The following is a 16194-nucleotide window of genomic DNA, read 5'->3' as shown; positions in this document are numbered from 1 at the left end:
TCAGCTGTGCGAACTCGAGTGCTGCCGCTGACAGTTGAACGCCACAATGTCAAGAGAGAGAGAGATAAAAATTGCCCGCAGCTTCCCTCGGGGGAACACTGAGGAGGATGCGGACCATATAATTGGTTAACGGGGTGTTAAAGTGCGACTTACTTGGGTCGATGGCTAAATTGGTTAACGTGGTTGTGAAATGGGGTGTTAAATTGCGACTTACTTGGGTCGATGGCTAAATTGGTTAACGTGGTTGTAGGAGGGGGTGTTAAATGAGTGAACACGTACACACGTATGCGAAAGGGCGGCGCTGGTCGAAGGGACGTCGATCATTGTGTTTGTGGATTCGTTGGAATTCATTTCACCGCGACCTTGGACGTCGACGCGCCGTACAAACCAACCGACGAGCGGCAACTGAGCGAGCGAGCGCCGACCTTGAGTATATATACAGCACGACGGCGCATGCACTGTCAGCTGTTGAATGTTCTCGAAGCGCGACGCCACATGCGCGTCCACTGGAGAATCAGGAGAATTGTAGATGTCGAACGCGGTGTGTAGAGGAGGAAGAGTGCACAGATGGTGGAGGAGTGAAGCGCGCGCGGTGTGTAGAGGAGGAAGGGATGCACTGATGGTGGAAGAGTGGGCGACGGCGCGACGGCGCATGCGCGCGCGTCAGCTGTCGAATGTTCGAGAAGCGGTGCGGACGGCGCGGACGGCGCACTACAAGGCGCGAGTATAAGATGCTTCCGCATCTAAAAATGCAAGGAGCCACAATGTCAAACAACACAGCAAAGGCGCAGCCTGCGCAACTCGGGGACGGTGGAGGTTTGCTGGGAAAACAGGACATGAAAACGAGTTTGGTGAATTGTTCAGTACGTTGCCGTGTTGAAATAGCGGGACTAGGGTAGCGGGACTAGGTTGCAACAAGTTGCAACTCCGCCCCCCCCCCCCCCCCAACACACTCTTATTCGTTACGCCAAAGCAACACAGCAATGTATTCTATAATTGCGTTGACTCGTTTCCGTACTTATATCCTGCAATGGTCACCATTATTAGTCTGCTGCTGCGTCAGGTAATTGAATATAGAAGGTGGGCCTACCATAATCGAACAGTTATTATTCCACGACGCACTTCAGGGTCACCCAAGTGAGCGTGTACAAAGACGGGAAAACAGATTTCTGTTTTTTAGTCCGACTGTTGCTAGCCGGCGATGTAAGCACCGCTGGCATGCATGTGAAGAAGCTCAGAACAGACGGCCTTCGCCAACGTCGCAAGCAAAAAAAAAAAAAAACAGTAAATGATCCTCACCAAGCGTAGGATAACGCCGCATATTTTCCGTGTGCATAGCGCTGTAACCACCACTGGCATAGATGTTATTAAGAACCTCAGAAAGGACAGCATTCACTAACGTCGTTACCGAAAAAAAAAAGTAAATGATCCTCACCCAGTGTATGGGTTAGAAGTAACGTCGCATATTATCTTTAGCCATTGCGCACTATATATAATCGCACTGTATGGTTGGTATGAAGTATACCTTTTTCCTGAGTGCCTGATTGCAGTTTACTTGAAACAAATCCATGCACGTGATCCTTTGCCGGGGGCTGTGACCGCTCATTTTCTCGCGCCTTTCTTTATGCGTTCATTTGTGTGGACACCCGACTGGGCAAAAAAAGAAAAGAAAAACAGCCTGCATTATACCTCCACGGAAAAATTGCAGTGGTTTCCAATTTCCGAAGGCGGTGTGATACTGCCAACATGAGAACTGGTTCGACTGTCAATGCATTAAAAAATTATTCCGCTGGGTACTGAAGACAAAAAAAAAAAAAAAAAAAAAACTCCTGCGCTCTGTTTTCGGTGCAATTCAAGGAGCTCAAAGTGACATAAGTTATTTCGAAACTTACCACAGGGGCTTCTCTTATACCTTGCGCGTAGTTTCGAAGCGTTAAACCAGATTATTTCTTTGTTATTTTGCGTAACAGGTTTGTCATACCACCGTCTTCGCATTCCTAATCCAAGACGAGGTGACTTCGCAACCGCAAAACGTGGCTCAAGGCTTTCTCTTTCGAAAGGTTCTCGCCCAGCACGACCCTTTTAAGTCATCGCATGCATCCGTGAAGACGATTTCTTTTATTGTGTATTGCTAAAGACGCAATAGTCAGTTTCCTCCCCAGTCCGAGGTCATCTGATGGGATAGCGTTCATGAAACAAACACCCTTGAGACAATCACAGAGGCGTTAAATTGATTGATTTGTGGGGTTTAACGTCCCAAAACCACCATATGATTATGAGAGACGCCGTAGTGGAGGGCTCCGGAAATTTAGACCACCTGGGGTACTTTAGCGTGCACCCAAATCTGAGTACACGGGCCTACAACATTTCCGCCTCCATCGGAAATGCAGCCGTGCACAGCCGGGATTTGATCCCGCGACCTGCGGGTCAGCAGCCGAGTGCCTTAACCACTAGACCACCGTGGCGGGGCACAGAGGCGTTAAAAGGGCCCTCTAACACTTTCCACAACTGCATAGTTTTACGTGGTTTTCCAGCTGTTTGTCTACACTGACGGATTAAGAGATACGTGTCGCAAGAACGGCAGCGATAGGTCCTAAAATGCAAAGTTATTCAGGGTAGACATATCAAAATACAAAAAAAATGGGCGTTTCCCTCAACTCGATTTTCGCGGGCTCAGCTTACCGTGCTTCCCTCGCGCTCTGACGTAGGAAGGCAGCCCAATGAAATAAACTAAAAGACCTACCTTATACAGCAAGCTCGCATGACATATTGCCTGTTACGTCCAGCGTATTAAGGACGCCGTTGCGATGGTAACAAACAATGTGGCACTTGAAGAGGGAACGACATGTGCGAAACAAGCCAAATCGCGAACGCTTCTATAATGTTATGTAGCTTTACTGATCTTTGTTTTTGCAATGACGTATATATTGCATTTTTTTAACTTTATAAAATACCGGCGCCCGGAGCATCGCCGGCGCGTTTCCTCCAGCACATGGCATTCGGTGCATTCTTTGATCAGCTTTGCAGTTTTCAAGCTCGAAAAGTCGGAACGCTTTATTCTCTGTCGCTTTGAGTAAAAATCATGCTAATGAGAGAGAGAGAGAAAACATTTATTGAAAGAAGCTTGTGAGTGAAGGTGGGAGGGTCCCTTATTCCATGAACCCTCTGGCTTGGACAGCCCGCCGAGCTCGAGCGACGAGTTGACGCTGCTCGACCAGGTCCGGCTGGGAGATCGCAGCCTCCCACGCTTCGCTGAGGAGGTCTTGGTCCGCATCTGGTGCTGCTGCTCGTAGTCTTGGGACGCTTACTTTGCACTGCAGTAGGAGGTGTGCCAGAGTGTCTGCCACATTGCAGTGAGGGCAGATGTAGCTGTGCAACGTTGGCCTCATATGGTGCAATAGTACGCCGTGTGTGAACGTGTTGCTTTGAAGACGCCTATAGTCAGTCCCTTCGTCTCTTGTGAGTTTTGGATGTGGTGGGGGGTATAACCTGCGTTCTAGCCGATAATGTTGCAATAATGCATGGTACGTTAGTGGTATGGCTTCTCTTGTCTCTGATTCTGTTGTTGAGTAGGAGGTGCCTCGGATCTTGTATGGGAATGCCCGGTTGACGCATTCGCGGGCTGCGGTGTGTGCCGCTTCATTTCCCTCGAGACCTTCATGACCCGGAATCCACACGATGCATGTGTAGGAAGGAGGATTGTCCATGCGCTTTAGTAGCCTAATCGCCACCGTGGAGACCCTGCCTTTCAGGTAGTTCCGTGCCGCTGTTTGTGAGTCGGTAAAGACCACGATGGGATCCTCACTCGTCTGGGTGACGAGTGCTATAGCAGCCTCTTCAGCTGTTTCCGCACGTTTGGCGAGGATAGTCGCCGATGCCAGTACTGTGCCCTTGCAATCTACGACGGTAATCGCGAAGGCATTACGTCTCGGATATTTGGCTGCGTCCACGTATCGCGCCTGCGGGTCATTGCCATGTTTTTTTTTGATCATGTTAACCCTGGCGAGCCGCCTTTCTCGGTGATGTTGAGGATGCATGTTCCGAGGGATCTGCTGAATTTCAAGGCTTTCTCGCAGATGTGACGGTATTTTGCCTTTGCGTTCTTCGTTGGGTTCTAGAGTGGTCTGGTATCCTGTGCGTCGAAGCACGGCTTGCCCTGTGAGTGACAGCTTGAGTCTCTCGACCTGGTTGATGAGGTGTGCTTCGGTGAGTTCTTCCCAGGTATTATGAACTCCCATGCGAAGCAGTCGGTCAGTGGAGGCGGCTGGCGGCAGTCCTAGGGCAAGCTTTGTAGCCTTTCGTATCAGCAGATTAAGTTTTTGTTTCTCCGCTGTCTTCAGGTTGAGGTAGGGAGTTCCCTACGTTATGCGGCTGTAAAGGAGAGCTTGTACCATTTTTAGGGTGTCGTGCTCTTTGAAGCCACTGCGGCGATTAGCCACCCTTCGGATTAGGTGGGTGAGCTGTGTCACAGTGTTCTGCAGCCGGGGTAGGGCAGCGGAGCCAGACCCATCTTTATGTATGTGTAGTCCAAGGACTCGAAGCGTGTCAACTTGTGGTATTTGGACTCCCTGTAGAAAGACTTGTGGGTCAGGAGTGTCGTAGCTTGGTGGTCTACCCCGGGTGCGTGCCGCAAGTACTAACAGTTCCGACTTTTCCGGAGCACACTGGAGGCCGCAGGTCTTGAGATATCCTTCAGTGATGTTTATCGCCTCTTGAAGTCGGTCTTCCTGTTCACCCGTGCTTGAACCTCTTGTCCACATAGTGATATCATCGGCTTATAACGCGTGATGTATCCCAGGGACAGCATCCAAGAGACGTGGGAGCTTAAGGAGGGCCAAGTTGAAAAGCACTGGTGATATCACTGAGCCCTGCAGCGTGCCTTTGTTAGGGAGTTGAAAAAGCTCGCTCCTGATATTGGCAATCCCTACAGTGGCAATGCGGTTGGTGAGGAAAGCCAGCATATAGGCGTATGTCTTGGCACCGCAGCCGACATCTTCCAGGCTACGCACAATGGCTTCGTGGCTCACATTGTCAAATGCGCCCTTTACGTCCAAAGCTAGAACAGATGACTTACTGTGCTTGCTCAAGCGGAGAAGAATATCTTCCTTTATCTGCAAGAGGACGTCTTGTGTGCTGAGCATTTGGCGGAAGCCGAACATGGTGTTCGGATAGTGACCATTGTCTTCGAGATGTGTGGTGAGCCGCTCGTTTACCATGTGCTCAAAGAGTTTCCCAGCGCAAGATGTAAGGGAAATGGGACGAAGATTCGTAATCGAGATTGGCTTGTTTGACTTGGGTACCATGGTCACCTCTGAGTGCTTCCAGGCTTGTGGTAGCTCGCCCTTCCTCCAGCAGTCGTTATATTGCCGAAGGAGCGCCGTCAACGCCCGGGGCGGTAGCTGTCGTAGGTGCTTATTGGCCACTCCGTCTTTTCCCGGGCTTGTGTTGCGCGTAAGCTTAGCAAGGGCCACGTGTAGCTCTGCCAGCGTGAAAGGCTGGTCTAGTGCTTCGTTCGGTGCTCCTCGGTACTCCCTGGGCGTCGAATTGTTGATGGAGGTAGCTTGCTGGTTAACCGAGCCACAAAGTTTTGCTTGAAGCTCTTGGAGTAACTGGTGCTCTGTGCCCTCATAGTAGTGTATGAGCCGCTTAATTGTATTTCTTTGGTTAGTTTTGGTGTGGGCGTCGTCAATCAGGGCTCGAAGAATGCGCCAAGTCTTCTTTGTGCTCAATGTCCCTTGAAGTTTGTCGCAGAAGGACCGCCAGTTCTGGCTCGTAAGGTTTTCGGCGTACTCCTGTGCCTGTCTAGTGAGTACGGCGATGCGGCGCTTCAGCTTGCGGTTGAGCTTTTGCCGTTGCCATCGTTTAATAAGCGATCTTCGAGCTTCCCATAGGTGAAGGAGATGATTATCGACTGCCGGATTGTCCTCGTTCAAGTGTATCGTTTTGGTATGTCCGTCAGCAACACTTACAATACTGTTTAACCAGGCTTCAATGTCTTCGATAGTCGAATCATCATCAAGCTCATTCCTGTAGGCGGTCCAGTCCGTGAGCCGAGCTTTTCCTGTCTTGAGCGAGCGGTGAACCTGTTTGACCTCTATTTGAATTATGTGATGGTCACTCCCTAGAGTGTCTGGTAGCCTTGTCCACGTTGCGTTGTGCACGTCTCTAGTGAACGTGAGATCAGGATTAGTATCCCTCGAGACGCTGTTGCCAACTCGGGTTGGATGGAGCAAGTCATTCCACAGCGTCAGACCGTGTTGCTGCGCAGCGTCGTGAACACGCGCCCCCTTCTTGGTGGTGCTGTGATAGCCCCAGGCCGCGTGTGGAGCATTGAAGTCCCCAACCATGACGAGTCGGTTGCCGTTAACCATTTGACGGAGCTCTTGGACGAAGTGGTCGTATTGGTGTAACTGCTCCCGCGGAGGACTGTAAATGTTGGCCAGGTATAAGCTTTGTTGAGTCTTCCGAGTGGGGATTATCTCCACGATGGTGTGTTCGATGCCAATGTCTTCAATTTCATGAGCCTGTGCGGTTAGAGTCTTCTTGACTAGAATTGCGGTGCGGGGTGTGCATGTGAGAGTGCTGTAGCCAGGGAGCTTGATTTTTTCTGTGTGGGTTTCCTGCACCGCGATCATATCTGGATTATTTGTTTTAACATATTCTTGCAAGTTTGCAGAACGAGGACTGTAGGATCTGCAATTCCAGTGCCAAATTCGAAGAGTGAGGAGTGGCTCAGACTGTCTATGTGTGGGAGCTGCCATTCTGGCAGTTGATTCCTGCCTGGTGCCGGTCGTTTGGGGCTGTAGATCGAATTTCCGCTGCAGTGTCATCGCCTAAAGTTTTTCGCTCTTTCCGCTTGGTCCCTGATTGCTCTACCAGCTGCTCATGGGTAACGAAATTTTTGTATGCATATGTTATGAAGTTATGCTGTTGTGCCATGAAGCCATCAAGCTTGGCGTCGAGCGTGCTTACAGTACGGGTCAATGGGTCTACCTTTTCCATAATTTTAGTAACCACTTTCTCCATGGTTGTATCTATGGATGCGAGGAGTTTCGCAGTGAGGGCTTTCTCGAAAGCTTCAAGGCGTCGTTCGACGAGATCGAGCATCTTCGCTTCATGTGCTTGCAGCCTTTATTCTACCCGCTTCATTATTCTGGCTTCCGTCTGTTTTAGTATGCTGTCGTCAAGGTCTAGTGTGCTACACTCGGCTGGTGGGCGTTGTTGTATACTCCGTTGTAGATCTTGGACTTTATTTTCTAGAGCCCGGATGGTCGCTGTCTGAGCAGGCGAGATGGTCGAGGCACTTGTAGTATTTAGAGAACTGGGCCCGTCACTACCGGTCACCGCGGCGGCGTAACTAATTCCCCTAACGGAGCGAGACCGTGATGGCGTGCGGGATCCAGAGCGACCTTTTTTCTTAGAGCGAGAGCGACTTCGGTCAAATTTTTGGGGAAAAGAGGGGGCTCGTGAAATTTCTGGTGTGATAACTGACCCGAGTAAATCATTGGTGCAAGCACTCCAGTGATTCTCACGGGCGCGGGCGTTATCGAGCTGGTGGCGTCTTACTTGATAAGGAGGGGGATTGCTGCGGAGTTTCTTCTTGCATTCCTTTCCAGCAGTCTCATGGTCTTCTCCGCAGATCTTGCACATCGGTTGGCAGTCATGTGGTTCTGTGTCCTTGTCGTGGCCGCATTTGTAGCAGAAGTTCGCTTTCGGCTGAGGGCAGATGTCTTGTCGGTGGCCTAGGGCGCCACAGGTTCGGCAATATTGGATGGACTTCCGGTATGGCTTGCATCGGTAGTCTCCACTGAGGTACGTCACGTAAAAAGGAACGTGCTGCCCGTCGGAAGTGATAACTGCAGCTATGGAAGATCCCAGCATGCGCGCGCCAAGGACGTGGTATCTTGGGTCTACGCGAAGTCCTGCAACAATCTCTGTGGGGCTTGTTCCTGGTTCGAGGCCGTAGATCACTCCGCGGCACACATCATCGGGGTGTCGAATGTGCGGATTCACTTGATATATTACTCCACCGTGCTGTATAGCATTTATACTTTGCAGTTTGGAAGCTCGTTCAGTACTTGCTGTGCTTGCGATGATCACATTCTCTACTTTTTGCACCTGCACTCGCACATGGTCATAGAAGTCCTGCTGGGCCAAGCCACTGGATCTTCCGATAGCATGTGTAACCTTGATGAGTGTTCGTTTTGAAAGATCTAGTCCTGGTTGCGGGCGGAAAACAATTTTGAAGTCATCAGTAGGGAATGGCCGCATCCTAGGGCTGCGTTGACGCTGCGGTTGAGATTCGGCGTCTGGCTTCACAGGTTGCGTAGCTCGTTCTTCGGCTGACTTTTCTTCTTTGGCTGACCTGCCTTTACGGCCAGCTTGAAGCCACTCAATGTGGGCTTTGCCTGTCGTTTTGCCACTATTTTCATCAAACGTCCATTGTGATGCCGTTCTTGAGTTACCCTCCGTGTTGTCCAGTTGCATCGTACTCGGGTTTTCTTGACGTGGGTTAGACGTCTGCGTTTCCATGAGAGCTCTTTACCTCAGACGCTGCGTCTCTGTGTTGCGCGAGCAGCGTGCTCGTGCACCTACGAGACGCTGGCGTCCAGCTCGTTTCGCAGGCCCGTCGCCACAGCGGCGTTCGCGTGCAGCGCGTCCTCTGAATTCCTTGGCGCGTCCCAGCGAGCAGGCACAATATGTTTAGAGTTCAATATCTAGTAAAAATGTACACTCACTGCGATGAGTCTGGTGTCAAACGATGCCTTGCAACGTGAGGAATCCCAGCTAGGTCACTAAACGCGAGCAGTGTCCAGGCAAGGTTGCACAGAAAATAGCAAAAAGAGCAAGAGCCCATGTGAGGTGCGACTACCATGCTAATGAAAAAATATTTAATAGTAATCCTTATTTTTATGCTATGCCAAGATCGAATTTAAGGTTACATTTATCCACGGCCGGACTCGACTCCTTCTCCGGCGCTCCCCTTGCGGAAGGAGCGTCGAGTACGGCCGTGATTTATGCAATCATATGGCGCAACCTTCTGGCGTCATTTCCGCTCGCAGTAGTTCTGGCGAGCGCCACTATACGAGTTATGCCATCGGCACCGATGTTTTCATGGAAGAAGGATGGATGTTTCGAAGCGTTAGAGGGCCCCTCAAAGAATACTTGGTGCGTCTGCTCGACAACGGGGTTTCAACAGTGGCGTTTCATTCAAAAATACTTGTTTACGTGATACGTGTTTCTGCCGACGCTGTTTTACTTCAAGGTGCGCATCCACTCACCGAATAAGCATGACGCAAATGCAGTAAAGCTCGCATCAATGACATTCGCGCATACAGTGCTGTGAAGCTCATTTTTGTTGATTTCCACGCGTTCAGCGAGAGTGAACGTGAGGCATGCAGCTGCTTGTTAAAACTGGCGCGATTTCTTACGTGTCCTTGAATTGAGTAGTAATAAGTATTATGTAGTAACACTACTGCCACGGTGTTCTTGCGAAGCTCATGGGAGCGACGGCCGCGTAGTTATTGTTTTAAAGATGGGTTTTCATCATCTACTCATACACAAACTAGGGGAGTGCCGCAAGGCTCATTGTTTTCCCCTGTGCTATTAATTTACTAATGAGTACCATTCCACGTAAACAGGATATAACAACTTATGTTTATGCAGACGATATCGCGTTTTTTTTTGCAATGGCAGATAACATTCAGATCATATATGAACGGCTGCAGACTTACCTTAATATACTGGAGAGCTGGCCCGATAGCAACTGCTTTCTACTTAATCCGAGTAAATGGGCCCTCCTTGTTTTCCCTCTGCAATACCCCGTACTCATCTCTCTGTCTTACCATCATGCGGATATACCACAGGTGGAATCTGTTAAATACCTTAGAGTAATTTATCACACATTGCTTAACTGGCGACCTCATATCGAATATATCGCCGGAAAAGCTGTGCGGGCCGTTGGTATATTACGTAGGTTAAGCAACTGCCGCATATGTATGAGAAGAGACGCACTGGTAATGATATATCGCATGTACGTTCGTCCTATTCTGGAATTTGGTTGTGTGCTTTTCTTTGGAGTTCCCGCTTACAAGTTGCGGCCTCTAATTCTTCTAGAAAGAAGCTTTGCGCTTATGCCTTGGCCTGCCCAAAACAGTTGCTAACAATGTGTTGTATGATCGAATCGAGGGTCCCTCCGCTTTCTTGTAGAATTCGCCTTCTGACTGTTCAGACATGTTTAAGACTTTATGAATCACCATTACGACATTCAGAAACAGCCTTTATTTCCACCCCGGAATCATTTTTTGGTGCTAGACGGCCGCGATTTCACACCCCACAAATTATATCTGTGCAAAATTTACTGGAGCCTCTAGACGTGCGTGTATGAGACATCATGCCGAGTCGTGATAATTGATACCCTCTGGAAATTCAATTCGACGACATTTTTCTTAATAATGTCAAATTACTTCCCCATAATGTTTTGGATGGTTTACTACAAGATCACCTGCGCAGTATTACAACGAACGTTATTATTGCCGCAGACGCATCGAAATGTGACGAAAAGTCAGGGGTTGGTATTTTCAGCTCGATTTTAAATTGGATTTATTCCCTTCGACTACCCGATTTCATACCCGTTTTTGTGGCTGAATTTCTGACAGTAGTGCTCGCCTTACGCAAGTTGGATACAGCAATTACATCAGCTGTCATAATAAAAGATTCCTTATCTCTCTGTGCGGCACTTTCTGTTGGCGCTGATAATCAAGTAACAAAGGCGTTCTCTGCACTAGTGCCTCCGCATTATAGAAAAGTCCGATTAGTTTGGGTGCCTGGACATGAAGGCTTATTTCTAAATGAAATAGCCAATTCCTTAGCTAAGTCGTCCATTAGCGAACCTATTCTACCGCACTGTTCATCATCTGCTTATGTGACAGCTGCTCGATTTCGCAGATGTACGCTTATCAAAGTCTTTAGAAGAACAGCACTAACAAACTCTACAGAATATCGCCATTTAATATATCCCTGTTGAAGACACTTTTGCCGCACTCGTAAACAAGAAGTAGCTATCACAAGGCTGTGTTGCCGGGTACCAAATCTAAATTACTATAAACACAGGTCTGCTCAGGTACCTTCGCCACTGTGCGTGTTCTGTGATGAACTGGAAACAATAGATCTTTTTTAGGGGCGAAGCTCATTAGGGCGTGGGCTGTGCGTCCCCTGTAGCCTGTATGTAGCCACCTCTAGTTTAGTTCTTGCAGTGTTCACTAGATGGTGGTACTTGTAGCTGATGATGAAAAGATGCAAGATGTTATAAACTAGAAAGCGGTACTTGTAGTTGATGAAAGACGCGAGATCTTATAAAATAGGAATGATGTCACATATGGCGCGTGTCATTGGTTGAAGGCAATCGTTCGATTTAGTGCGGCGACGTACGCTAGGGGGAGCGTTGTAATGAAATCCGTTCGCTGTTGGCGCGCGCTCGGAGTCGCCGGATGGATAAGGCTGCACAGCGGAGAGAGCGCAAGGCGGCAGCAGCGCGCGCTCGCAGACAGAATCCCGATGTGCGAGCGCGCGAGGCAAGGGACATCGCAAGCCATCCATCGTCTAAGAACAAATAAAAGTTGATTTGTGTATATACACACGCAGCGTTTCTCACGTCTTTACATGATGATCGACTGGGCGAATTACACGGAAGATTCACAGTTTACCGATGAATCCCTCCGGAGCTTCGCCCATTCATCATCATTCACCCCGTGAATATGCCGTAATTTTTTTTTACCTGCAGGTGGTTTAACACATTACAAAAAACCCTTTTAGAAATACCTTTACGTGGTATTGGTATGGGATTATCTGTGCCGGTCATTTTGTCTTTCGGAGCTTCCGTTTCTGGATTCTCTAATGCGACAGTATGCGCGGTCGTCCGGGAGTAGATTTATGAAACTAATAGGTTGACTAATTAACCTTTTTCAATGTCCTAACAAGTATACAAAATTATATACCTATAAAAATCAGATTATTGCTTTATTCTAGGAAAAGAATTCGTTTCTTCATTTAAATAATTCTATGCATTGCATCAAGCACCACACTTTCCTGGGTTATCGGTAATCTTTTTATTATATCTCCAATATTCTAAATCTGAACAATACTTTTTAAAACCACTAGATTCTTGGTCAATCCCCCATAGTCGGTATGCGCCACGATCAATAGGTGAACTACAACAACAACAGTTGCGGCCCGGGTTCCGATCAATAAAGAACGCTCGTGGTCTGGCTCCGCATCTTCCCTGCGGGGTTCTGGGCCGAGCAGCCTCAAAGCCCCCCTACATTTGGCGCCCAATGGGAAGAACCCTGCCCCTGAGCTACGCAGATCGAGGAACCTGGCAGTCTGTGACCATGGCCCTGACGACGCCGCTGACCGTGCCCTCTTTTCCCGGTCAAGATGCGAGGGAATCGGTCCTCGACTTTATTGACAATCTTTTCGTGTACTCGACCGTTAGCGGCTTCTCAGAGTCCGACGTGCTCCGGCGGGTCGTCCCAGTTGCTCTGCCTGGTACTGCAGAACGATGGCGGTGGCTTCAACCACCCTTTCAGTCCTAGAACCAGTTCATTGCGGCATTCCGAAAAGAGTTCCTACCGGTCGCTCACGAATACCTTATCAGGTGTGAGCTCGACACTCGAACGCAACACCCAGAGGAGGGTCTGCGAGATTATGTTCGGGCCATGCCTTCCGTCGGGTGGACCCACTGCACCTGACGCCTTTAAGGTCTCGCACGTAATGCAGCTATGCCACCCCCGTTTCCAGCTGTACCGGTTGGGTGGCTCCATCCCTTCCCTCGAGGAGCTTCCCCGTTTTGCTTCGAAAGTTGAGGAGGCCGTCTTTCGGGAGCACCAGCCACCACCTCCTGACGTCCCTCTTGGGACCCCTTGTGGCTCACCATCTAACTCGGCTTCACGACTACAAGCGAGCGACCCTCGGTACGAGCTGGTACGAGCATGGTACGAACGAGCTGTCGGGCGCCCGAGTACTGAGCCGTCTACTCCGGCCGTACCCATCGTCGCGGAGGAGGGAGGTGAGCTCCATGGAGGCAAGGCAGAGGTTCGTTAGAGTCGACAAGGTGCATGGGACGTCGCCGAAGTTGGCGTGGCGGTCGCCGTGTGGGGAGACGCCACGCGACGAGATGGCGCTGCAGCCCGGAGCTGCGGCAGATGGCGCTATTGGTGACGTTGACAATTGGAGGAAAAGTATTGATTGATATGTGGGGTTGAACGTCCCAAAACCACCATATTGCCACAAGGCAGTAGTGGGATTGGGGCATAAAGCGGTAGATGGTCTCTACTTGGAAGAAAAGACTACGAAGTGGATAAAGACTGGTCCCAGGCCGCCTGTGTGTCAGCCATTGCCATCGCAAGTAAACATCGTAAATATCCGCAATTATACGTTTTCTTGTAAGATTATTGGTGGAGGTGCGGGGTAGGTTTACCTGGCTTTCCCGGCAAACCAACACGGAACTTTGGAGTGGTTGCCACCTTCATTTTCCTGCAATGGCTCGACAGGCCTACCCACAAGAGCAACAACAGCCGCAGCAACGACAACAGCAACAGCAGCAGCAGCAGCGGCAGCAGCAGCTGCTGCTGCTGCCGCCGCCGCCTCCTCCTCCTCCTCCTCCTCCTCCTCCTCCTCTGATACTCCTGCCTCCACGAGACCCCTGCCTCCTGCCTCCACGAGATGCTGGCCAACGTTGTATTTTACTTGCGGGATACGGCACTCACCTGGTATGAGATGCATGAGTTGGAGTTCACCAGCTGGGATATTTGCAAAATGAAGCGGGTACGCCAACACGCTGGGCTCCCAGAGGTTCGAGTACGATCTGGAGTTGGAGAACATCGAGAAGAGGCTGGTGGTCAGGCACGCCGCAGAGATGAAGGCACTGAAGTCGGAGCACAGGGCCAACATGGAGGCACTGAGAGAGAGAGCATGTAAGAAGAGCTGCAAGTCGTCAAAGCCGGCTACGAGGAAGAGCAGCGCAAGCTACGCAGAAGCCTCGAGACCAACCACTACTTGGTGGATAACTCGCAGAAGGCACAGTTCGGGCTGGCGCTGGAGGCCCTGAAGAAGACACACAAAGCGCAGATTGAGAAGATGAAGGAACAGCATGCGAGTGTCGTGGAACAACTGGACAAGGAAAGAACGCAGTTGAAACAGTGCATAGCCGAGGAGAAGGCGTCTGTCATCCAGGTTATGAAAAGCCAACTGGAGGCTCACTACACAGAGATTGTAGACACCGGCAGGGTAGGGTGTGCCGCAAGAGTCAAGCGACTGCATGATGAATTGGCGAAGACGGTGCAGCAGCTGCGCTCCTTGCGTCAACGGCACGAGAAGGACCCACCAAGGGAGGAGGAAGTGGTTGCTGTGACAACCAATCTGTCTACGGCAGAAAAGCCTGTGATGGTTGTGTAGCTTGATAGTTTAGATGGGAAGCTTCCTGAAAGAAAAATCGAGAAAAGAACCGCTCAGGAAGCAGTTTATTCACAATATCACGCCACCACTTCTGTCGCAAAAAAATAGAGTCCTCGGCAGAAGTGGGTGACATCCTGTACGAGCGGTCTGAACTGATGAAGCAGCTGAGAAGGCTCAGTGCCATTGTGCACAAACTGCAGGCAGAAAACGAAGACTTGCAGGAGTCCTTGGAGAAAGCGACAGAAAGGGTGGATACGTTCTAGAACTACATCGAGAAAAGCGATGAAAAGCATCAGCGAGGGTGGGTGTGAGCGCCAGAGGCATTAGCAGTTGGAGCTTCTGCGAGGACGTCACGCTTCCACGGCTGCTGAGCTGGCCAGCGTTCAATGACTACTACGTGGAGGAGTGGCCACCACCTAGACGTCGCAGGTCCGGGTGGCTACAACGACAAAAGATCCAGCGAGATGCTTACGGCCATGTCCCCGTGCAACAATGTCAGCACCAGGAGGTCTAATTTGACTACGTTGGGCCCGCTAGCGTGGTGGGACTGGATCTGCACCAGGAGCAACGGCTTGCCTTCATGTTGCCACCGACGACCGCAGTCACTAACCTTAGTAGACCGGTGCGCCTCCGTTTTCGAGCGGCGGCAGAGATGGTACCCCTGCGCGAGTCGGTGACTACGATGTCTGGCAGCCCATGAGGTATCCCGAGGTGTCGCTTTGGCTGTCCAGACATGTGATTGCGTGTACCACGCGTGGTCCGCCGTGGCCAGGGATAGCCCCTCCATCTATGCGGCATCTGCTCTCCACTTGTTCTGAGGAGAGGGGCAGTATGGGAGCAACGGTCGCGAGCGCGCCGACCATAGGAGAAGGGAAGAAGACAAGGACGATCGGATGTGCGCTTGGTGGCACGTGGCAGCGGCTGGCAGCAGCTGGCAGTGGGCAGTTGCGGCCCGGGTTTAGATCAATAAAGAAGACTCCTGGTCTGGCTCCGCATCTTCCCTGCGGGTTTCTGTGCCGAGCAGCCTCGAAAACCCCCTACAAGCTGTAGTGCGAGCTTTCCGGATTTAGCTAACTGCAGCACGTGTTTTCTTGAGTTTTGTCAGAGACGGCGCTCATTTACAATGATATCAACGTTGTTGCAAGTTCAAATGTCATGTATGAAAGGGACGAAAAAGAAAGAGGCTTCCAGGCTTTTCGGCCCGAAATCAAGGGTTCGCGTCTTGGCGAGCATATTCACGAGGGGGCCGTTGATGCGCACGTTATGCGCGAAAAATCATGTCGCCCAGCTGTTCGAGCCCAAGGTATTTCTTCATGATGTCTGGGCTGTATGTCGCCACGGCTGTTTCTTGGAAGTGCGGTGATGGGGGAGACGCAGACTGAGTGAACGACGAAAAGCAAAACGAGCCGTTAAATAGAAAGCGTGCGTTGGGCGAGCAGCTTAGTGGAAGATCAACGAAATGGGAGGACGATGAGAGAGAGGGTCAGGCTGGTTGTTGGGCACAACGGAGAAAGCGACGTCAGCGAGACATGCTCAGGGCCACCGTCTTGCAAGTTGTGGCGGTTGCAACAGCTTCGACTATATCTCTTTCTCTCCCACTGCACTCCTTTTCACTTGCTTATCACGATTTGCCATCCATTCCTCGCATTATAGTGCATACACATTTGTGATCTAAGGTTATACTATAGGCCGAGGTCGACGTTACTATTCTTCTGATAGGGTGAAATGAATGGGATCGGT

This window comes from Rhipicephalus microplus, chromosome 2 (assembly GCF_043290135.1).
Source record: "Rhipicephalus microplus isolate Deutch F79 chromosome 2, USDA_Rmic, whole genome shotgun sequence".
In the NCBI taxonomy this organism is placed as follows: Eukaryota; Metazoa; Arthropoda; class Arachnida; order Ixodida; family Ixodidae; genus Rhipicephalus; species Rhipicephalus microplus.
This window is presented reverse-complemented; position numbering follows the sequence as displayed.